The sequence below is a fragment of the Diabrotica virgifera genome, chromosome 9 (genome assembly GCF_917563875.1).
Source record: "Diabrotica virgifera virgifera chromosome 9, PGI_DIABVI_V3a".
Classification (NCBI taxonomy): domain Eukaryota; kingdom Metazoa; phylum Arthropoda; class Insecta; order Coleoptera; family Chrysomelidae; genus Diabrotica; species Diabrotica virgifera.
Genome location: NC_065451.1, coordinates 22,333,037 through 22,359,701, shown reverse-complemented (window position 1 = coordinate 22,359,701; position 26,665 = coordinate 22,333,037). Strand labels below are relative to the sequence as shown.

The 26,665-nt window shown below is 31.1% G+C and overlaps 1 protein-coding gene across 1 annotated transcript in view; it reads left to right on the top strand.

The window, feature by feature from the left end:
- The window catches only part of LOC126891698 (nitric oxide synthase, salivary gland), a 1,179,385-nt gene that overhangs the window by 299,168 nt on the left and 853,552 nt on the right, over positions 1 to 26,665 (top strand). The gene's annotated exons all lie outside the window — the stretch shown is intronic.

The following is a 26,665-nucleotide window of genomic DNA, read 5'->3' as shown; positions in this document are numbered from 1 at the left end:
TGATTTCATGTAATCGAATGAACTATCTTTCAGTAAAGTCGTCCCAGGAACGCAACTCATAAATATTGGAAATATCATTTTAAAGTCTTCTACTTAAAATATATCATATGTATCTGAATTCCCGATATAAATGAGTCAAATTAAATAAATTATTAGAAGAATTTTTTTTTACTAAGCAACAACATTTTTGTTTCCATTAGTAGTATTTTGTATTTTGACAACGGCACCCGATTTGGGCGTCGAAACGTTAATAAAATTATTTTTTTCATTTTAATTGTGGCTTATTTCCCATATAAATAATTAATTATATTAATTGTGGAATCACTGAACATGGATATGAGCTATTACCTCCGATTTCGTTGAACCTCCATAGATTTACATGAAAATTGGTGAGTGGGTGGAGGATGTCTCAAGGAACAAAGGTGACATAGTGCCAACTTGCGCTTTAACCCTGGGGCTGGATGCCACCCCTTCTCGGGGGGTGAAAATTAGTTTCTTAAAATATCCCCATACTTCGATAGAGGGACAAATTCTAAGCAAAATTTGTTATATAAAGTTATTAAAAGAAATAAACCGCTTACTAGAAAAACCTTCTAGTGTTAACTAAAAGTGAGTTATAGGTAATTGAATGTATATTTTTTTTAGCGAGTATTCAAATCTAAGTATTCAAGCTTAGATAACGGGAAAATGATTCATTTTATAACATAAACTTATTTAACATTTGTCAAAGTAATTAGAAATATCTATTAACTGAGACCCCGAACAAGTAGATTGCATTAAAATTTATGCTCCAAAAATTTTTCAAAATTTACCTCTTAAAAATTTTTCCAAAAAATGTTATTGTGTTTTTTTAAATAACTTCGTTAATTTTTACGGTATTAGGTAAACCTGAAAACTATTTAAAAGTTAATTCCAAGGGATATTAAACCGTGGTAAACATAATCCTTAAACCCCCTTTACTATTTTAAAAATAAAAGGTTTCTATCTCGGTTATTTTTTACCCTACAGAAATAGTAAAACTGGTAAACTATTTAGTATCTAAAATTTGGTTAGAAAAAACTAAAATTTGGTTATATATATAATTTTTTACGTATATTGAGTATTTTTGGAGCGATTATCAAAAGAACATGAAAAATACGATAATTTTAAAAATTCTGATTTTTTAAATTATACCTTTTTTCAAAAACATGCATTCTAACCGGGTCAAAATTGTTGAACTGGCGTATCTTTTATTTTTCACTTTTTCCTAAAGAATTCGAAAAGGTTCTCTTATTTTCATCATAACTTGCGTAATTTTAATGCTATTAACTTCTTCTGGAGTTCATTTGATAGGTATTCTGAAGTACTTTGACAAGTGTTTAGTAGGTATATTTTATAAAATTCATATTTTTCCCGTTATTTAAGATTCAATACTTAGATTTGAGTACTCGTCGAAAAAAATATACATTCAATTACCCATAACTCACTTTGAATTAACATAAGTTTAGTTCTTCAAGTGAGGAGTGTATTAAATTTTTTATTGTCTTCTAATTTGGTAATAATGACTTTTTTGAAAAAGCTTAGAGTTTTTGAGTTATACGTGAAAAACAGCTTTAAACATGCATTTTTTACGAAAAATAAAATTTTTGATCTTTAATAACTCAAAAAGTATTGACTTATATTAATAACTTTATATAACAAATTTTACTTAAAATTTGTTCCTCTATCGATTAGTGGTATTATTTTTAATAAAATAATTTTCACAACCGGAAAGGGGTGGCATCCACCCCCAGGGTAAAAGCGCAAGTTAGCATCATATTAGTTTTGTTTCTTGAGGTATCCTCTAACTACTCACTAATTTTCATGATAATCGATGAAGGTTCAAAGAAATCGGAGGTGAAATACTTCAGTTACTGCACTATAAAGTTTTTGAATGAGTTCGAAAAAATCACCAGGAACAAAATGATAAAACCAAATTAAGAAAACATGTAGAAAAGCTAAGAAAAAAGAATGCTGAAAAGAAAGACATTTAAACAGAAACACTCTTCTCTATCTTCATTTAGACCAATGGTTTGTTCATTCCTCGGAGCATGCTTTTTGCTGTGTAGATTACCAACTACCTGTGTTTTTCTTTTGTAGTGATAACCGAAAAAACATGATTTTCTCTTTAATCTATGTCGCCCGTTCCGCACAATATATTTCTGACCTCTTCATTCGTTACTTTGTCCTTAAGTTTCGTTTTCTCTATAATTATCAAATCTTTCATCTCTGTAGTTCTCATCATGCTTGGGATTTCAAGGCGTATCGGTTCTTACACACGTTTTGTATATTTTTATCTTGCCACATATTGTTATATTTTCATTTCTCTAGATCATTTCTATCAGGCGAACCGGTACAGATGAGCTTTGGTGTGAGCTTTCAATTATTTATAGTCCTGTCGCCAGTGGGGGTACAACGACCTCTTTTATTCAGATGGAATTACCCAAGTTTTTTATGTACTTTATGTATTTTGACCCGTAGAACACGAATTTTTTGGGTAACAGTCGATCCGAACGTCGATAAGATTGTTATAAACAAAGAACTTGAGGAATCACATAAAAGCGATTTTTCGCAAAACAAAACATTTTTTTGTATTTTTTTGGGTCATTCTAAGTAAAAAAAGTTTGTACAAGTTTTTTCGTAGGATGCATAGTTTTCGACATAAACGCGGTTGAACTTTCAAAAAATCGAAAAATTGCAATTTTTGAACCCGAATAATTTTTGATTGAAAAATAAAATAGCAATTTTGCTTACCGCATTTGAAAGTTCAAGTCAAATTCTATCGGTTTTAATTACTTTCTTTGCTAAAAACTAATTTTTTTATTGTTAAACAAAGCTAAAAACACATAGTGATTAAATGAAATTTTCAATGCATTTCTCATTTAAAATCGAACGAGTAGGCGCGCATACAGACAATTATTTCTAGTACGTAGATTACGTACATTAAAACGCATGCATTGGGGACGGGAAACACTATGTGTTTATGGTTTTGTTTAACAAATAAAAACTTAATTTTTAGCAATGCAAATAATCAAAGCCGATAAAATTTGACTTAAACTTTCAAATGCAGTAAGCAGAATATTGCTATTTTATTTTTTAATCAAAAGTTATTCGGGTTCAAAGATTGCACTTTTTCGATTTTTTAAAAGTTCAACCGCGTTTATCTCGAAAACTATGTATGTGTAAGACCATTTTTGGCTGAGAATGAAAAAACGTGTAACGAAAAAGCGTGGAAGTCCATTTTTTTTCTGAGAATCACCAAAAAAATGTTTTGTTTTGCAAAAAATCGTTGTAATGTAATTCCTCAAGTTCTTTGTTTATAACAATCTTATCGATATCCGGATTAACTGTTACCCAAAAAATTCGTTTATAACGGGTCAAAATACATAAAAAAAACTTCGGTAAGTCCATCTGAATTAAGGAGGCCGTTGTACCACCTGACGACAGGACTATTAAACTATATCACTTATCTAATGCTTCTGAAAAATATTACGGTTTTACTTTGCCAAAGATCTTAGCAAGTTGTTGCGTTATTTCCCAATTTAGTAGAAAAATCTATGATATTTTTCTTCTGGAGAAATAGGTGGTGTCATATTGGTATTTGTGTTATTTATGTGCAGTTTCACAAGACATAAAACTTCATCAAATCTAATTAACAGTCATTTTGTAAACTTTCGCACATATTTTTTGTCTGGAGATATATGTGCATAAAATATTTTGAAAATGAGTTTTATTTTCCATTGTAGTTCATATAAAATGTCTATCTTCTTTTGAATGACCTAAAAATCAGAAAGCAATTAATTAAATGTTGTGTGCAAGGACGTTTGCTATCTTAACCCTGAACGTTTAGTCCAGTCGGGTTAGACGAATAACAGGCCTAACTTTGCATTAGGAGCTGCCCCAAATTTTATTTTTTTAATCTTTAGGGGGGATCAATAGTAGTGTATATTTAAAATCTCGACTGAATTCCGCTATTGCGTTAGCCGCCATCATTTTTTGCTTAATATCTCCGCCATTTTCAACTTTTCGACAAAAAGTATAACAACCAAAATTATTGAAAATATAATTTTCTATCATTTTTATTTTTACAATTTTTTCGTGCCATCGATATTTTCCGAGTTATGGCGGAAAATAGTGAGAGTTATATATAAATAGAGCATAATTATTGAATTATCTCGTTTATTGTTAGTTTTACGACAAAAATGTTTCTATACAAAAATAGAGAGAATTTAATTCTACATAATTTTAGTTTCTTTCATTTTTTTGCTAAAGTTAATATCTAAGGTAGTATGTATGCGATAATAGCGCGAGTGTAAGACCTGATTGATTTTGTAGCAATTGTTTTTGTTCAATATCTACGCCATTTTCAACTTAAATTGTTCCAAATATGATTTCCTACAATTTCTTTTTAGCAATTTTTTTCATGCCGTTGATATTTTCCTTGTTCAGTGGGAAAATAGTAAAAAGTGGTGGGGGAGCATAATTACTGAATTTAATCTTTTTTCCGAGCTGCCCCAAATTTTAGAATTCTATCCTTTAGGATCAATAGTAGTGTAAATTTAAAATCTCGACTGAATTCCGCGGTTGCATTAGCCGCCATATTGATTTTAAAGGAGAACCGTTGTTGCTTAATATCTCCGCCATTTTCAACTTTTCGACCAAAACGGTAGGAAGAAAAATTGTTGGAAACGCAATTTCCTATAATTCCTTTTCCACAATTTTTTTATGCGATCAATATTCTCCGAGTTAAGCAGGAAAATAATGGAAGCGGAGGGGAAGCATAATAATTATTGAATTGTCTCATGTATTATTAACCTTAGGACATAATTGTACATAAACAAAAATAAAGAGAATTATATTTTATACAATTTTTGAAACTTCCAATGAAACACCAACCAAACTAAGTACATAAAAGACATAAATAATAACTTATATGCATTAAGTTCACGTAATTCTATTAACTAGCGGGTTTTATTGGTTGAATTTGTCTGTCGATAATTAAGTTTCATGCCAGCTAATATATTTTAATGTTTCAACAATTTTGTTTTATTTTGGACCCCGTTGGGGGGAATTTTCCCATTCGCCCCCCCCCCTCTTAGACCCGCCACTGGTTTTCTCGAAAAATTGTAGTAGATCGTAATTGCAACAATTTCAGTCCTTACACTTTTTGTCGAAAATTTGAAAATGGGGAAGACATTCAATTGAACAAAAACAATTGCTTTAAAATCAATTGGGTCTTACGCTCGCGCTTTTACCGCATACGTACTACCTTAAATATTGATTTTATCAAAAAAATGAAAGAGATCAAAATTGTACAAAATTTAATTCTATTCATTTTTGTATAGGTTAAGATTTGTTGTGAAAGTAAAAATAAACGAGATAATTCAATAAATCCATAATTATGCTTTAACTGCAATGAACTGTCAATACGGATGGAATGGCCATGTCCCATTCAAATAGTGAAGCAAGATTGACACCAACATACAAGAGAGAGGTCCTAGAGAGAGACAGACAAGGTGTTGGAGAATTTGACAGGTCGTGTAATTCCAGTTGCCTATATAAATGGACCCGATTGAATCAGTATTTACAGTTCGTTGAATATTTTAACTTATATTTTAACTTGGCTAAGGCCTAATGCTGATTGGCAGTACATATTTCAAAATTTAACCACTTTTTTGTATTTAGGGGATAAATAGAGTACACAGTGCCATACTTGGTGTTTAAATACTTTTCAGAATTGTTATTTGTATTTATCAAAACAAATACCTACTTTCCTAAAGTATTTGGGAGTTAAATAGTTTTAAAACTGTTTAAATGCTAAATTAGTGTTTTATATAAAGTGAAGAAGTCCCTGATTATGTTATTGTTACTTTTTTTTCCAATAATTTTACGTAGGTATATACATACAATTTATTCTATTGTAACTAAACACCCACAATGCATAAACACTTTTAGGAAACGGTTCCAACAGGTCTTTTTAACTTTCGTGTGCCACTTCTTTAAAAAAGCTTTATAATAAAGAATTAAATTCGAAAAAAGCGTTGTTGCAATGTGTGTGGCCTAACTTAACTGTGGCATGTTAATTTAAAAACTGAATAACATTTTTTACAACATTTTGGAATATGTTTGTAGAACAATTTTAACAGCTGTTTTTAATATAGATTTCAATCCTCTACAAATAGACTCCCATGTCTTTTGATGTAAAATATTTATTACTACAACCTTCAACTACCGTCTACCACTATGAATTTGTTTGTTTACGAAAGGTGGCGATTATCTTCCCTTTTTCCCTGGCTATTGCTCTCATTCTGACCGCATTAAATCCCTTCATGTGTATTTAAATACGTCAGAACTCTCTTTTTCATTAAAAGAAGTACTGGTTTTAGTCTTTGCTTTTGGCATATTCTATTTTGTAGGTTTTAGAACTGCGCCATGATATATATGTCATTTTATTGTGTATCACTTAATGACAATGACAAAAAGACAGATTAAAACCAGTACTTCTTTAAATGAAGAAGAGAGTTCTGATGTATTTAAATACAAAAAAGTATTTAAATTTGGAAATACTGCCCCATCAGCCCAGTTAAAAAAATATGAGGTCCATTTCCCCGATTTAAGTTGATATAGGCAACTCAAATTACACGGCCTGTCAAAGTTTCCACCACCTTGTCTGTCTCTCTCTAGGACCTCTCTCTTGTATCGTGGCTGCATTAGTTGTCTTTGTGCCTATTCCATCCGTATTGACAGTTCATTGTTTAACTGTCATTGTTTTTCCCATAACTCGGAAAATATGGACCGCACGAAAAAAATTATATAAAATGAAATTATAGAAAATCGTATTTTCAACAATTTTAGTATGTATATTTTTTGTAGAAAAGTTGAAAATGGCGGAGATATTGAGCAAAATCGGTTCTCGTTTAAAATCAAGATGGCGGCTAACGCAACGGTCAAATTCAGTCGAGATTTAAAATTTGTACTACTATTGACCCCCCCTAAATATTAGAAAAATAAAATTTGGGGCAGCTCCTAATGCAAGGTCAAATGGTATCCCGACTGGGCTAGTTCTATTAGCTACGATGAAAGAATGCATGTCATTGCCTTGCTGTATACAAGTTAGCTCATTTTGTGAATAAAGGTCGCGTCATATTATAATGCACGTCGCGTTTTCGGCACGTAGCGTTTGCAGACCGGCAATCGGACTGCCCATTCACATTATCATACATAGAACGTTTACGTTGGTTTCAGTTTGGTGCGGTGCAGATGTGTTTATTGTCACAACACATGCTTACATGACAAATTGCCTCGAAAACTACTTTTTAAATTAGACCGGGCAGTACCGTCGCCCCGGCTAGCGAAATTATTCCGATTCGATATTTTTAAACAAACTTACTCAAAAAGAAGTCCTTATAATATATCCACAGGGTGCCGGGCGGTACCGTGGTCGAAAAATTGTTTAAACATTTTTTTAAACAAATTCACAAAAATATTTTTTTCATTTCGAGCAATATTTTTTTAGGTCAACTGGGTCATTCTGGGCAAAAAAGGTCTCTTGTCATTTTTCTCTAAAATTGATTGTTGTCGAGTTACATGCGATTAAAAATTTGAAAAATGCGAAAAGCCATTCTCAAGGCTTAATAACTCGATTAAAAGTACTATTATGAATTTCAATAAGTGACCAAATCAAGTTTCAAACCCCTTCTTCAAGGTCCCAAAGAGATTTTTGTCATTATTCTACTACAAAGCTGTTATTTTTAGTTATTAACAATTAGCGCTATAGTCCAACTGTATCGTCGCCCCCGTTAGCGAAACTATTTCGATTAGATTTTTTTGCACAAACTTACTCAAAAAGAGTCCTTATAACAAACACACCCACAGGGTGCCGGGCAGTGCCCTTGTCAAAAAATTGTTTTAACAATAATTCTTATTAAACAAATTCACAAAAATAATTTTTTCATTACGAACGATTTTTTTTAGATAACTTGGGTTATTCTTAGCAAAAAACGTATCTTGCAAAAATGCGGAAATGGCCATATAACTCGAAAACCATCAATTTTAGAGAAAAATCACGAGACCTTTTTTCCCCAGAATAACTCAAATTATTATTAATTTGGGTTTAATTAAATTATTAATAAAAAATTATTTTTGTGAATTTGTTTAACAAAAATTGTTTAAACAATTTTTAGACCACGGCACCGCCCGGAACCCTGTTGATGTGTTATAAGGACCTCTTTTTGAGTAAGTTTGTGCAAAAAAATCTAATTTCGCTAACGGGGGCGACGATACAGTTGGACTATAGCGGTAATTGTTAATAGTTAAAAATAACAGCTTTGTAATAAAATAATGACAAAAATCTCTTCAGGACCTTGAAGAAGTTGTTTGAAACTTGATTTGGTCACTTATTGAAATTGATAATAATAATTTTTAATCGAGTTATTAAGCCTTGATTTTTCGCAATTTTAGAGAAAAATGACAAGAAACCTTTTTTGCTCAGAATTACCCAAATTATCTAAAAAAATATTGCTCGAATGAAAAAATATTTTTGTGAATTTTTTTAAAAAAGATTGTTTAAACAATTTTTCGACCACGGCATCGCCTGGCACCCTGTGGATATGTTATAAGAACCTCTCTTTGAGTAAATTTGTGCAAAAAATCGAATCGGAATAATTTCGCTAGCGAGGGCGACGATACTGACCGGTCTAAATACTCGGTATCAAATTCAAAGAAATACCTACATAAACAACAAGGGGAAAACGACCCGTATCTGTCAACATCCGAAAAATATTGTTTTCGAATGAACCGAACGCAGACGTAACGTGTCTTATACGCTACGTTACGTGTCTTATACGCACAATATGAATGGTTCAATTTAAAAACCATTAAATTAAATTTTTCGCAAACGAAACGCTACGTGACGAAAACGCGACTATGAGGCGACCTTAAGTCCTTCCTGTCACATTTTGTCAAATGCCTTAGTGACGTCTAGAACGCAGTAGCCATGTATTTCTTCTAGTTTTAACACTTGTAGCTCGCTGGGATGTTCAGTTCTGACACCAAATTGTACTTCCGGTATCGTGCCTATTGTTTCTGGCTCTTCTTTTTTAACCTAGCTAGTATACCCTCTCTGTAAGTTTGGCTATTGATGATAATACGCTGATTGGTCTCTAACTCTTTAATGTAGTTAATGAATAAAAATACTAATTGAATATTGATAGTATTTGTATTAATTACTACAGAGATAAATATAGTTTGTATACAAAGATAATCATAACGTTATAGTTCAGTTGTGCATAATATGTTGCCAAAACAGATAAGAGGACACATTATAATATGTAATTTATAGTCGAGGAAATGAAACTGAAAAAATGGCAAAACCTCGCAATTTTTTCGTCCAGCATCGATTTGTACAAAAATTTGGGATTAGGCTCATTACACACTCTAGTTTATTTTCTATATTGAGCCGTTGTACATTTTTTGTTTTTTAAGGGTGGAAACTGCCCCTAATTTTAAAAAAATATAAAATAACATTTTAAACTTTAATATTGTCAACATTTGGTTCTTATTAGTTACATAATGATTGTTTTATGCTTTAAGATATACTATCATAATATTTCAACCCTTAAAACCACCCTTGTTAGAGCTATATATAAAAAATTTACTTATCCTAAAAGAATAATTTCGGCATGCAGCGATTTATATAAAAATTTGGGATTAGGATCATCTCAACCTGTACTGCATATTCTATATCATGCGTAAGGGGATTGATTATTATTTTTAGGGGTTTAAACTACCCCTTATTGTCAAAAATTATATAAAAACATTGTAAACTTTAATATGGCTAAAATTTGGTTTTGATTGGTTAAATAATGATTGTTTTATGCTTTAGGATATATCATAATATTTCAACCTTTTAAAACCACCCTTAGTAACATTATAATTTTTATATAGTATATAGTATATAGTTTTTCTGTAGATAATTTAATAGATCTGTACAGAAAAAAAGTAGAATTAAAGAATTACAAAAACATTTATTTACACAAAAATACGAATTTACAAATATGTACAAATACAAATAAAAAATAGTTTTTAGTCATCTTCCAGAATACGAACCGGTTCTGTGGTATTATACATACATACATTGAAAATGATCCATAATCGGACTATTCGAATTTTTAGAAAAAAAAAATGGTTTTATAAACATAGCTCCTTCATTTTTGGCAATAAAAAGTTTTTTCAAAAATGATTTTGTAGGATTTTTGAAGAGTAATAAGACTGTGTAAACTAAATTCCGTAAGATCCCTTAGTTCTTAATTGGGGTGGGTTTAAAGGGCTCGAATGAGGGGGTGTTTGCTCGTAAATAGAGGTTTTAAATAGCTATAATGAAAATCTATGCACAAAGGAATTTTAGTTATTAAAAAAGCTACAATTGGATAATCTATAATTTTTTTTGTATCTCCAGTATTTTCGGAGATATTTTGAAGTAAATGCTGAAAAATAGGAAATTGCAAAAAATCAATTTTTCTTTAAACTCCAATTTTTCTAAAATTAGGCCTTTTAAATAGATGAAACTTTTTGGGTGTATTCATAATACAATTATAAAAAGAATTACAGAAAGGTGAAGACCAATTTTTAATTAGGAGGGTAGTTAGAGGGTTGTTTTCACTGATTTTTTCATAGAGAAAAGCAGGTACGGAGTTTTTTGATCATAAGTCGCTTAAGTTTCATGCTAGAATCTTTTTATTACTATTTTTTGAAAGGCCTAACTGTATACTTGAAAAAATATTATTAAAGTTTTCCTAGAAAAATGCAAAGTTTTTCCGTTATTTGGCATTGAATATTTCAAATTATGCATTTGACCAAAAAGCTAACTTTAACATGCCGTATCTCGGTTTGTTTGGGTCTTAAAGATATTACAGAAAAATAATTTGGTTTGTGTTACTAAAAAACACAATTTTGATATCTGCAGTTTTTTTGATTAAATGCATATTTTTCGAGGTATTTTTAAAAAACCCTCTAATAAAGTCGATTTTTTCGTTGAAAAACTGTTACATTCAAGCGCGAATAACTCGAAAAATATGAGTGTTACGAAGAAAATATAAAAAACATTATTTTCTTAGAATGACTTTCTACATCGATTTTCATGGTTAAAATGTAATAAAAAATTCCCGGCCCGAGATGGGGTGGCAACCACCCCCAAGGTTTTAGCGTGCAGCGGCATGATATAAAAAATGATCCTTGGACTATTTCCTACCTTCTGTGAAAATTTCAAGTTTGCGAGCCAAAATGCTTCATTTCCTCGACTATTAAATACTTATATTCCATCAGTTAACAATATAAGAAAATATCTAAGTTTTGCTGAATCGTACCTTAATATGTCGCCGTTTAAATGGTGCAATCACATGCGAAGAATATTTGATTGATAAAATGAACTTTATACACGTGTAATTTAATGGACAACTGTTATGATAAAGACGAACTTTCAAAAGAGCTATAAATAAACTATCATCAAAATATAATATGTATACAAATTCTACGAAAAATATATAAGAATAGTAAGAATATTGCAGCAAAACTTATTGGAAAATAAGAATTTGCTGCAGTGAAACTAATTGTAATGATTTTTTTAAAAATTTCTCCTCCTCTGTCCTTATACTTCGTAAGGGTGTGGTAACATTATGGTTTTCGACGCATTATTGCGATCCATTCTTCCCTCTTCAACGCAGGGTGTGCTGTATCAGAGTTAGAGAGGGAGAGAGAGAGAGAGAGAGAGAGATAGTTAGATAGAAAGAAGAAGAGTGACAAAGAGAGAGACAGAGACAGAGACAGAGAGAGTGGAGTATGGCAAACCGGGGGAAAAGGATATAATAAACAGAAATAAAGAAATTATAAAAATACGCGGATAAATTAAACAAAGAGGCTTAATGCATGAGAGTGACCACTAGAAGACTCAACGATGGAATCGGTGAATGTTCATGCCTGTAAAAAACAATATTTTAAAAATAGTATGATATAATTGATCCAAATAATGGCATAACCCAGACATCCAAAGTGAAAGTTATCCTCCAACACCAAATTGTTCTATATGGTCCACATAATGTTCAAAAAAAGTCACACCATTTTGAACGTCGGGTTTGGGGGGGAGAGGGGGGAGAAATCGGTAAATTCGTAGTTTTTTACGTTTTTCGTCAATATTTCTAAAAATATGCGGTTTAGCATGAACAAACTTCTATACAGAAATGTTCTACATTAAATTTGCAATAAAAAAGGTCCTATGCATAATCCTTCTAAAATGAGCGGTTCCAAAGTTACGGAAGTAGTATAGTATAATTGGTCCAAAAAGGGCCTAACCCAGACATCTAAAGTAAAAGTTTTCCTCCAACACCAAATTGTTCTATATGGTCCACATATTGTTCAGTAAAAAGTTACACCATTTTGAGCCTCCGGTTTGGGGGGGAGATGTGGGAGAATTCGTTAAATTAGTAGTTTTTTACGTTTTTCGTCAATATTTCTAAAACTATGCCTTAGCGTAAACAGTGGTCTATACAAAAATGTTCTACATAAAATTTAAAACAAAAAAGGTCCTATACATAATTGCTATAAAATCAACGGTTCCACAGTTACGGAGGGTGAAAGTGGAGGTTTTCGATACTTTTTATATTATCTGGGCAACTGACGATTATTTGGGGTGGTAAGGTTGACGTTTCTTTAAGGGTTTATAAATAACATATCATCAGCCACTGAAATAGCAAATTAAAGCTGCCACTGAAATAGCCACTGAAATAGCAAAAAAAAAGACTCGAAAACCTCCACTTTAACTCTCCATAACTCTGGAACCGTTAATTTTATAACAATTATGTATAGGACCTTTTTTGTTTTAAATTTCACGTAGAACATTTTTTGTAGAACTTTATTTTTGCTAAAGCATAGTTCTAGAAATATTGACGAATAACGTAAAAAAACTACTAATTTACCGTCTTTTCCCCCATCTCCCCCCCCCCACAAACCGGACGCTTAAAATGGTGTAACTTTTTACTGAACAATATGTGGACCACATAGAACAATTTGGTGTTGAAGGAAAACTTTTACTTTGGATGTCTGAGTTAGGCCTTTTTTTGGACCAATTATACTATACTACCTCCGTAACTTTTGAACGGTTCATTTTAGAAGGATTATGCATAGGACCTTTTTTATTTCAAATTTAATGTAGAACATTTTTGTATGGAAGATTATTCATGCTAAACCGCATAGTTTTAGAAATATTGACGAAAAAGCTAAAAAACTACGAATTTACCAATTTCTCCCCCCTCCCCCCCAAACCCGACGCTCAAAATGGTGTGACTTTTTTCTGAACATTATGTGGACCATATAGAACAATTCGGTGTTGGAGGATAACTTTTACGTTGGATGTCTGGGTTTGGGTCTAGTTATATGTACCATACTAAAAAGGCATTTCATCGTATTAAACTCTCCGCTTTAACGTTGAAGTCATCAACAATTTGCGAGCTGTGGACGACTTAGTACTCCTAGCTTCTATTCAAGAAGATTTGCAAACATTGACCTAACAGTGTTATGGTGAAACAAAATCCAGAATTGAGCAAGTCTGATCGGCTTTTAGAGGGATGTCTGAGGTGTTATGTAACATATACCTAAAATTGGCATTGTGGAACCACGTACTTCGCTGCTACGTGTTCTTGGTCTTATATATGTATACAGGCAAGATATGAACAAAAATAGCTACATACAGGGTGTCCCCGAAAATAGTGCGTTCCTTTAACCCTGCTGTCCTGTTCGGGTCTATTTGACCCAAAAAATAATTTATTTCTTATTTTACAAATTATTACGCGGCGTAGCGATTTGGTGTTTGGTGACTTTATTACCTAATATGAGGTCTTTCAATTGCATATGAGATAAACATTCTACTTCCTGATTTTTTTTTATTAAAATGAAATTGTTACCTAGAGTACGTTCGGGTCAATGTGACCCGCGTACTTAAACCGTTAAAAATTACCTGTGTATGTGTGTTTAGTTGGCAGTATTCTATATTAGCAGTACCTGTGTGTTTGTCAGCCGGATACGTCTCTAAATAAAAACAGGTTTCTGCAAGCTAAAACTTGTAAAATAAACTGTAGTATAGCTGGACGATATTGCAAACCAAATTATAAATATGACCAACATGGACAGACAGCATGTATTTGGAACCAACTGGAAAGGTATGAATAAAGTTGGTTTCCAAGCATACATTGGTCTTTTATTTTTAGCTCGAGTTTATAAGTCCCATGGTGAATCAACTAAAAGTTTATGGAATGAAGAAACGGGTCGTACTATATTTAGATCAACAATGTCGCTGGATATATTTACAAAAAGTTTACAAGTAATAGGTTTTGATAACAAAACTACTAGACAGGATAGAAGACGTTTTGATAAACTTGCGGCAATACGTGAAATTTATGAAATATGGGTAGAAAAGGTAAAAAGAACTTTTAACCCTGATGAAAATGTTACCGTCGATAAACAACTAGTTGCCTTTAGAGGCCGTTCTCCCTTCAAATGGTACATTCCAGCAAGCCAGAGAAATATGGCACAAAACTTTTGGGTTTATATAATTATGAACAGTAAAACTTCTTATGCTCTAAAATTGCAGATCTATACAGAAATGCGTGTGATGTGTGACTTGAATAGTGATTTGGAATGCCACAATATTACGTGTATAATAACTTTTTTACATCGTAAAATTTAGGAAAATTTCTTCTAAAACAAAGTAGATACAATGCCGGGTATTATAAGTAAAATAAACCGGAGCTTTCAGCAAAAATCGCGAATAAAGGTTCATAGCTCGTCTTTTTTGCTTCATGCAAGATTTGACACTATTCCCAAAAATAATAAAAATGTTTTTCTTTTGAGTACTTTGCATCATGAATGGTTGTATCATGCATCACTTTCATCAAATGAAAAAGCCCCAAATTATTTTAGATTACAATTCTAATAAGGGAGCAGTGGATACTCTACATTAGCTTGTTGGCACGTATACATGTGAGAAAAAAAAATCGCTCGCCAATGATTGTTTTTTATAATCTACTGGACATTTCTGCCTACAACGCGTTCGTGTTATGGGCATCAATAAATATTCAATGGAATACAAATCAATTGGGAAAACGGCGAATTTTTCTTGAGGAATTGGGAAAAAACTAATGAAACCAGTCATCATTTCCAGAAAAAATATACCAATAACTAAAGGCTCTTACGAACTGGCCAAAAAGGACACGAGCAGGAACAATATGGAAATGCTAGTGAACCGTCTATCAAATCTAACTCCGCCTGCTAAACGAACACGCTGTAAACTTGCCGTAAAAACGATAACAAGACAAATTATTATGTTGGATTATATCACAAACATATTTGTAAAATCCATTCTTTTTATTAATATCCCAGTTGTAAACTGAATTAAATTTTTGTAGATATTTTTTAATAGGCTGTTTTGAAAGAAAAAATGCATTTTGTTTTTGTTAATAAGGTTAATTTACATTAACAACATCATTTTTGTTTAATTAACCATAATTTCTTGTTAATAAAGTTTTATTTATCACCATTAGCTTATTTTATTTCGATTAAGGAGCGTAGACCATAGTTGGGTCATATTGACCCGAACAGTACATTTGTGTAGTTGACTCGAACGGGACAGCAGGGTTAAGGTATGAATATAATACACAATTTAGAACAAAAAAATTCCTATAGCATTTTTTTCTAAAGTTAACCGTTTCCAAGAAAAAATTGTTCTCCATACAAGTGAATTTTTATTTTCATGAATTTGAATGACATGGCAACGTGGTGTAGAGGAACTTTTTGTATGGAACCCTTTGTTTATTTACTATTTGAGGTGTGATTTTTGGGGTTGTTGACATCGGTAGCTACCTACCTGCAAATGAATTATTTTTTGCTTTAATATTGTGGCGTTTTTGCTATTATCTGAATTAATTAAGGTTTTATAATAAGGGCTCGAAATTTTACATAAATTAGAACTTTTACTTAAGTAACTATGGTTAAATTCCTAAAATGTAAATGCAACTACGAAAAATTATTTGTACCTACGTAATGTTTTTCTGAAATCTATTGAAATATGGAATAATTCTAAAAGTGGTATCTAGAAGATTTTTCACAGCTCTGGGGCTCCGTCGCGCGTCGTGACGAAACCACATTTCACTTCGTGTTTGCAAAGGCACTTCAAGAAGTACCCGCAAAATATTTTACAAGAAATTTATAGGCCTCTCCATTTAGTGTTTTGGATAATTCATAAAATATTGCACACTTTACCCATTCTGTATCCTTTATAAAGTAATGGAGATAATATTTGTTTAAGAGGATCGGTACGTATTTTCGGCTGCAATGCTATTCAAATAGGGATTCATTTTTTTCGAATCCTGAGAAAACTAATAAGTGTTTTTGAAAAATTTAAACGCAGAATGAGAGATTACGTTATTAGCGAGGGCCGAAAGTTCCTGAGAACTTCTATAATGTTTATTTTAATAAGTTACAGGGGTGAAAAACTAAGAGAAAATGTAGTGTGATTTTTAATTTCAAATATCTCATTCGAAAGAAACTTCTTATATATTCTAAGGGACTTTCGGCCCTCGACAATAATTTATTCTTTCATATTGTGTTTAAATTTTTTTAAAATATTTATTAGTTTCTTCAGGATTCGAAAAAAATGGACACCATGTCCGTGGAAATCGAACATTCGCTATCTTTGTCATACAACGTACTCAGTCGAATATAATGTTATGACAAGACTTAAGACAGTGACAAGTAGAGATGTGTCCGACCCGCTATTTTGATATAGCAGTTCATTCTGCTACTGCTTTTTAACGCTTTTACGATGATAATAAAATCAGTCAAAGAGTTGTTTATTAAATAGTATTGATAGTGTATTTGAAAAATAATAATTGATTTAAGGCGTACAATTAATAAAAAGTTATTTATTGTTTATATATTATTTATGGAAAATCCAAGTATTTCAAGTCATTAAAGTTCAAATAAAAGTATTATTTTATAAGAGTTTGTTCCGATAACCGTGAATAGGTACTAGTTTAGATATAAATTAAAGTGCCCATGGTGGCATAAAATGTAGTAAATGCTAATGCTTCAAGTACGTACTACATTTTTGAAGATTTCACTACACTTAAAAAGCATTTGCTTTTCTCCGTAGTATTTGCTTCTATTTACCAGCCTACATAGAAGAATGTACTACGCTTTTAAAATATGTGCTTGTTTAGTAGTATTTTGCTTCAGTTTAAGTGAAGTTGGTGGATGGACGACTTCGGCGTAGGTATTTTTTTGTTACAATATGGCAACATTTATGAATGTGTGACATAGAAAAATTTACAAACTAAGAAGAAGATTCTTAATTTTTGGAGTAATTTTTTTATCAAATAAAGTTTAATAATTGTGAAGAAGATTAACAAATAACAATGGTTCATTTTTATTCTCGCGTAACTCGTTTGTCGCTTCGGAATCTGAGTCACTCGTTTTTACTCATGTACAATTCTAATAATTAAATAACCCAACAAATGGTTTATTCCTTTAAACGAGAATAAAATTTAATGCGAAAATTCTTGGTTTAACGATAGATTTTATAGATCATATTTTCACTATAAATTTATTTCATTATAAATTTATGTAAAAAAGTACTTACTTCAATTGAGCTAACCGTCTATTTCTTCGCTTTTCAGTAACAAATTTCTTGTAACAACGTCCCATATTTTAATTTGCACAAATAAAGAAATAAATAAAGTCTTTATAAATTAATTGAGTAATACTACATTTATACAACGCAGTTCTTCACACGTTCAAACCTTATCTAAGCTTTTCATGGTAACAATACATTATTAAAATAACTTTACACTTTTTTTCTTTTTCGACTCTTTGTATAGTATATAAATAATGGTAACCACTGAATACATAATTAGTGAAAAAATATTCCTATCAATTATACAGGTAAAGGTTATCCAAGGACCAAGAACATTCAAAAACTGAACGAAACTGAAATAGCCATGTCTACCTTTCTAATGACAATGTCACTGTCAACCTAATATTTACATCTGCAGTTTCCATACCAGTGAGAATTTTTCTACACGTAATTTGCCGTGTAAAGACAGAAAAAGTAGGGACAGCCGTAAAATATTTGCGAATTATGTACCCATAGCCTTAATACCCAAAATACCTACTTGTTAAGAAATGAGAAATGCTCGTTTTTTTGGTACAGAATAAAACTAGATAACAAATTTTTAATGTCAATAACATTTTCTTCTTTACGTACCATCTCCGCGACGAACGTTGGCAATCATCATTGCTATTCTTACTTTTAACACTACAGCCGAAAGAGTTCAAGTTCAGTTGAGCTGCATCCAAACCATTCTCTGAGATTTCTCAGCCAGTACATTTTTCTCCTACCTATGATGCGCCTTCCTTGATTCTTTCCCTGCATAATTAATTTTAGGAGTTCATATCTGTCACCACGTGTTATATGACCCAAGTATTGAAGTTTTCTTATTTTGATGGAGTCCAGTATCTCCCTGCTGTTCTGTATTCTCCTTAGTACTTCCTCATTGGTCATTTTGTCTGTCCAGGAGGTTCTCAGCATTCTTCGATACGTCCACATCTCAAATACTTTCAATCTATTGAGGCATTGTTTATTAGGAGTCCATGTCTCCACACCATACAAAAGAACGGAAAATAACAATAAACATCAATAACATCAAATAAACCAAATTCTTGGTTTGTTTGATGTTAGGGGACGACCACGGACAGGGTGAAAAAATGTAAACACTAGAACCCTGCAGAAGGTTTGATTGATATTTACATTATTTTACCTACCAGATACAACTACTGACCTACAAACCTACTATTGTGACTGTATTTAAATTACACGTTGTTGCCAGTCTTTAGTTTGCATATCAAAATGTATTTTCGTTTTTTGGTCAAACGGCTGAATTTAGTAAAAAATGTTATAAGACTTTTTTGTTTTACATTGTGCCTTCTACCTATAGCTTTAAGGAAGGCACTATTTTCGGTGACATCCTGTATATAAAAGAGGAATAACACAGCTTTCAGAACTAACAAAAACTTAGGCAAATACATTAAGAACAATAAGAGCCAAAATTACCGATTGGTGTATTAGTCTGGGCTGATTATCGGAGAATAGGCCATTTTTGGTAAAAGTTATTTACCAGCAATTTTAATGCTGGAATCGAATCTTATGAAGGTATATATTAATAATATAGATATGCAAAGTCCGTAGATAGTGTGCTACTTTTTTGATAAACAAAATGGCGCCCGAAAATCGTGTTTTTTTTAATTTTCGCTCTATAACTCCAAAGATTTTAACTTTAGACCAAAAATACTTAAATAAAAATTCACCACAATTAAATTCTGTATAGAGACGTGATTTTTGCGATTTACTTCGACGAAAACTTTCCCCGGAAAAAGCGGGGTTTTCCAACAAAATCTTTAATTTTCAACTAAACTTTTAGATAAGTGGTTGTTAATCAATAATTAAATAACTTGGTAACGTAAAAGCCCTTTCCGCATGTATTATAATTCCAGAAGTCTATGGAAATTAAATGAACAGTTTAGCAACAATTAAAATGTTAATTAAAAATTTACGGTCGCTATAATAACGACAATAATTATGATGCATAAGAATAACTATGATTTTTTCATAAAAAGACAATATACCTATCCAATATACTTTACAGAATTTAAATTGGTCTATTTAAGCGGTCTCAGGAATATTTTAAAATTATAAACAATTTTTTGGTTTATAATCAAATAGAATATCTCAGGAAATATTAAACTAAATTAAATTATGAAAACGGTATTCGAAAGACAGCGGCAAGACGCTTCTTTTAAATGAAAAAAAGTTTAATTACGATGAGCAGTTCCTGAGATACGATCTGTCAAAGTTGACCGAAATTTACGGCAAAGATATAAAAAATAATATCATAATTTTCAAACCGTCACCTTTTTATTTTTGTCCTCTTTCTCCACACCAATTTTCATATCTTTAAAATCCTCATAACATATATTATTATAATAAAAACTATCGATAATACGTGTGAAAATTGCCAAAAATAGCAAAATTCCAATCAAAAATTAGGTGGAGAATATGTAACCCCCAAAGTTCAAAATCGGTATACTTTAAAAAAATGCATTTTCGTGGCTTCCCATGGAGCAATTTTCTTCATTCTTTTTTTGTTCCCAAGTAACTCGAGTAGAGCCATCGAACTAACGCATTATTAAATGTCAAACTTGCTTTTGTTTTGTTATAATAAATTAATTTATTTATAATCAAGTATATTCAAATGGGAAATAAGCCACAATTTTACCTAAAAATGATTTTATTAACGTTTGCCCAAGTCGGGTGTCGTTGTCAAAATACAAAATAATACTAAATAAACAAAAATGGTGTTGCTTAGTAAAAAATTCTTCTAATAATTTATTTAATCTGACTCATTTATATCGGCAATTCAGACATGTATTATACATTTTAAAGTAGACGACTTGAATATACTTGATTATAAAAATGCCACAAGAAAATAGCTTCAGAACAACATTAATTTATTTATTATAACACAATACTTTAATTTGTTTAAATAAAAATTGTTTAAATAATTATACAGCTTTCAAATGAGAATATTTATGTTTTAACTTTAAAAGGTACACTTTTAGTAAGTTTATCTAAAAAAAAGCCTACAACTGGAAAAAATATGTAATTTTCTGTTCTTATAAATAAATTAATCTATTATAACAAAACAAAAGCAAGTTTGACATTTAATAATGCGTTAGTTCGATGGCTCTACTCGAGTTATTAGGGAACAAAAAAAGAATGAAGGAAATTGCTCAATGGGAAACCTAGAAAATGCATTTTGTTAACGTATACCGATTTTGACCTTTGAGGGTTACATTTTCTCCAACCTAATTTTTGATTGGAATTTTGGTATTTTTGGTAATTTTCACACGTTTTATCGATAGTTTTTATTATAATAATATATGTTATGAGGATTTTAAAGATATGAAAATTGGTGTGGAGAAAGAGGACAAAAATAAAAAGGTGATGGTTTGAAAATTATGATCCTATTGTTTATATCTTTGCCGTAAATTTCGGTCAATTTTGACCGGTTGTATCTCAGGAACCACTCGTCATAATTAAACTTTTTTACTTTTAAAAGAAGCGTCCTGCCACTGTCTTTTGAGTACCGTTTTCACAATTGAATTTAGTTTAATATTTCCTGAGATATTCTATTTTTTTATAAACCAAAAAATTGTTTATAATTTTAAAATATTCCTGAGGCCGCTTAAATAGTCCAATTTCAATTCTGTAAAGTACATTGGATAAGTATAGTGTCTTTTTATGAAAAAATCATAGTTATTCTTATGCATCATAATTATTGTCGTTATTATAGCGACCGTAAATTTTTAATTAACATTTTAATTGTTGCTAAACTGTTCATTTAATTTCCATAGACTTCTGGAATTATAATACATGCGGAAAGGGCATTTACGTTACCAAGTTATTTAATTATTGATTAACTACTTATCTAAAAGTTTAGTTGAACATTAAAGATTTTGTTGGAAAAACCCGCTTTTTCCGGGGAAAGTTTTCGTCAAAGTAAATCGGGAAAAACAGGTCTCTATGCAGAATTTAATTGCGGTGAATTTTTATTTGGGTGTTTTTGGTCTAAAGTTAAAATCTTTGGAGTTATAGAGCAAAAATTGAAAAAAAAAACACGATTTTCGTGCGCCATTTTGTTTATAAAAAAAGTAGCACACTATCTGCGGACTTTGCATATCTATATTATTAATACATACAATAATAAGGTTCGATTTAAGCAATAAAATTGCTGGTAAATAACTTTTCCTTGTATTTTGCTAATTAGCCCAGAGTATATGGAAGTTGACATGTGGTGACTGTCCAAAAACTTACATCGGTCAAACTGGCAGAACCCTTGACAAACGCATAGCAGAACACAAAAAGGCATTCAGTAATTGAAAGACAGAATCTACGTACGCACTGCACCGTCCAGATCATAATCACTCTTTTGATTAACATTATTAAATTTTCCATATTCAAAAAATAGGTCTTAAGCTATCTTTCTTAGAATCTATAAGGCTGATTCCATTTCAAATCACTCAATTTTGCAGCAAAAAAATTTTGGACCTCCGATTTGTCTGAAAATTGGTATATAGCTTCTGCAGGACGTAAAAATAAGATATTTAAGGGGGTCGTCTAGTGTCTAGGCGGTATTTTTAACGCTTTGTTGGGATTTTTTTTAGAAAAGGATTTAAATAAAATAATCTATAATTTTTATATTATATTTATTTACATTTTAACAAACTTTATGAATTTTTTAAAGTCGATATAATGTTTTTTTTTTTAATTACATCAGTCAGCAGGGACACATATAAAAAAAGTTTCTCAACTGCTGCCATAATTTCGGCTGTTCTGCTTATCTGAAATCAAAAAATCAAACACCATTTGAATTGTGAGACTTCACGCTCTACATGGCACTAAAATAAAGTCGGTATTTCAAAAAATAATTTTTTTGCACTTTACGAAAAAAATTCAATCTTTTCCACTTTTTTGGGGGTCTATTTATCTATTAAAAAAAAAACTAACATATCAATCTCAATTATTTTAGTTCACTGTATAGCTATATATGTTATAAAGATACTGTGAAAATTTGAGCAAAATCGGTTCAACAGTTTTTGAGATTTTATGGCAGCAAATTGAAAAAAACGTGTTTCGAGAAAAACGCGTTTGAAAGTTAATAATAAAAAATGATCTCACCATCAATCTGCTATACCTGGACCATTCATACAGTTCAACTTCTTCTTCAAAAAAGTTCTGCAAAGCCGTTTTATGTTCTCTCTTTAAAACCCGGGCTTCTTTTGCGAAATCGCTCAAACGTCCCTCTGAAGGGTCGATGCGAGAACTGTCACGTGACAGCGCTGACACGCCCCGCTGAGCGAGCTCCTGTGCTATCCGTATACCTGCTCCGATATACGGTTGTAACTTTTAAACCACTTTCAATTTCGAAAAATCCTTTTACCCACGTCTTCTACACATATTTTGAGATAATATATATGCACTAGACGACCCCCTTAAGGTCAAAAAATCTTATTCTCTTTTCTCGAAATGTTATTTTATGCGATTTTACAGTGATTTGGTGTTTATTTAAACAAATTTACATTTTCTATCGTAAAGTATCAATGGAAAACATAATATTTTAATAAAAGGGACTCAAAAATGTCATTATATGGCATTATAACAAGTTACTTTGATACAAAACAAGTTTTTGACCAAATTTTATAGTGTAGAAAACGTTAAAATACCGTTTTTAACATTTTTTCCATTCCCAAAATAAATTGTAATCGATTTGGCTAAAAATTTTCCCACAGATAGCCAAAACATAGGACTTCAAGTGGTGAGAAGTATTTGAATTATATTACAATACCAAAAAAGTTACATGCAATATATCATAGTCAAAAATATAGGCGTCTACTTAAGTAAAATTAACACGAAAATATCGACCTCACGACAAAAATTGTTAAAAAGAAATTGTAACAATTTATTGTAAATACGATTTGTTTGGAACAAATGGACCGCGTTATGTAATAACGGATTAACCGCCAAAAGTCCAAAATCGAGATATTAGTGCCATCTTGGAGCTAGGGTGCAAATCTATGTATAAAAATATGTTTTTTGTAAAAAAATTAAAAAAAAAGCTGTTTTTAAATGCCTGTATTAAGCGACATTTTTTATTTTATTAAAAAAAATCTCACACTAGGATTTGTAATATCGAACTAAACGCCAATAATGGTACATAATCCATTGTCATAAACAAAAATCCGCATCTTTGTAAGTGTAATAACGAATCAAGCGCCACGAATAGTCGGTTAATTCTTTATTACAAAACATAACATATTTACTAACGTTTAAGATAACGAATTAAAAGACATCCTTTGTCAGGCAACATCACATTAAGCGCCAAATATGTCTCTTAATCCGGTATTCGGATCTTAACTTATGCATATCTTAAAAAATCATTAACGAATTAAGCGCCATTTGATCGAATAACTTTTAAAATATAAATTTTTTTTAAAAAATTTTAAACACATGTAAAAGTCTATTTACATTTGCATTAATATATTAAATATGAAACATGTCAGTACTATATTTTAGAAATAGTACCAAAAACAAATTTAAAATCTTTAAACCGATTTATCTCAAAACTACATTTTGGCGCTTAATCCGCTATTACATAACGCGGTCCAATTTCAGTTTGTACCATTTTTTACGAAACGTTAAAATGGCGGAGATATTGAGCAAAACAGGTTCTCCTTTAAAATCAAGATGGCGGCTAACGTAACGGAGGAATTCATTCGTGATTTTACATTTAGGCTACTATTGACTCCCCTAAAGATTAGAAAAATAAAATTTTGGGCATCTCGGCATGCAAGGTCAAATGCTATTCCGACTGGACTAATATACTTTTGAGTCTGATATTACTGCATGTAACTTTTTTGGTATTGTAATATGATTCAAATCCTTCTAACCACTTGGACCGCGTTATGTAATAACGGATTAACCGCCAAAAGTCCAAAATCGAGATAATAGTGCCATCTTGCAGCTAGGGTGCAAATCTATGTATAAAAATATGTTTTTTGTAAAAAAATTTAAAAAAAGCTGTTTTTAAATGCCTGTATTAAGCGACATTTTTTATTTTCTTAAAAAAAATCCCACACTAGGATTTGTAATATCGAACTAAACGCCAATAATGGTACATAATCCATTGTCATAAACAAAAATCCGCATCTTTGTAAGTGTAATAACGAATCAAGCGCCACGAATAGTCGGTTAATTCTTTATTACAAAACATAACATATTTACTAACGTTAAAGATATCAAATTAAAAGACATCCTTTGTAAGGTAACATCAGATTAAGCGCCAAATATGTCGCTTAATCCGGTATTCGGATCTTAACTCATGCATATCCTAAAAAATCATTAACGAATTAAGCGACATTTGATCGAATAACTTTTAAAATATAAATTATTTTTAAATAATTTTAAACACATGTAAAAGTCTATTTAAATTTGCATTAATATATTAAATATGAAACATGTCAGTACTATATTTTAGAAATAGTACAAAAAACAAATTTAAAATCTTTAAACCGATTTATCTCAAAACTACATTTTGGCGCTTAATCCGCTATTACATAACGCGGTCCACTTAAAGTTCTATGTTTTGGCTATCTGTGGGCAAATTTTCAGCTAAATCGATGATGATGTATTTTGGGAATGGAGAAAAAAGTAAAAGACGGTATTTTAACGTTTTCAACACTATAAAATTTGATCAAAATCTTGTTTTGAATCAAAATTACTTGCTATAATGCCATACAATGACATTTTTGAGTCCCTTCTATTAAAATATTATGTTTATCATTGATACTTTGCGACAGAAAATGTAAATTTGTTTAAATAAACACCAAATCACTGTAAAATCGCATAAAAAAATATTTTGAGGAAAAAACAAGAAGAAGATTTTTAAATATCTTATTTTTACGTAACGCAGAAGCTATATACCAATTTTCAGACAAATCGGAGATCCAAAATTTTTGGCCTGAGTGATTTGACATGGAATGTACCATAAACATTAATAAATTAGTAAATACAGAATTCTGAATGACCAGTTTGAGACAAACAGCTCCCCACTCCTCAACCAATTGAGTTAGAGACTTTAAAGTGTAGGGTAGGCGCATTGTAAAAACTTATAACTTGAGAAAGGCACTGTACCGAAACAGCTGTGGTGACATTAATTTTTAATACATTTTGTGGTAATATTAAAAACCAAAAATTGTTCATTATTTTATTGTTAGAGTACAAACAAGTAGTTTAAGATTTTATGCTCTAATGGGCCGTTACCTAGACAAATAAATGATGTGAATGTCTTGGTACATGCTAGGGGATAATAATCTACATAGTTTACTTAAGATAAACATATTCAGGCTCGTGCTAGACGTGATTATATTACAAAATTAATTTAAATGTTTCCTTAACTGACCCCCTATCTACATATTAGTTCTTGGAAGTTGGTAGTTTCGGAGCGTTTATGATTTTTGGTTGTAGAAATTTAATCTACAGAGGAATGTAACAGCGTATTAGATGAGGAAGAGAAATTCTAATTGTTCTTAATATTTAAAATAAAATAGTAATGAATCGCTGTAAACAAACAGTTATTAAAAAGATCTAGGTACTAGTACACTTTAGAAGACCAAAAATAAGCATTTTTTTAAGATTTTTTTTCTCAGAAATTTTATTAAAAATGAACATAAAACTTTTTACATATTAATAACTAACTCTTAAAAAATACAAAAAAATATATCTTTTTTCATTTATGTACGTACACTAATATTGTAGAGGGCGCCAAAATCGAGGCCTCGAAAAAAAATAGTTCCGATGGCGGACAGTTTTTCTCAGGATTGGGACATCTTAACCAAAAAAATCGTACTGAATTTGAAAAAGAAAGGTTTCTTACGTGACAATTTATCACCGATAGTGAAAAATTGCGCAAAACAAAGATTTTACGGAAAT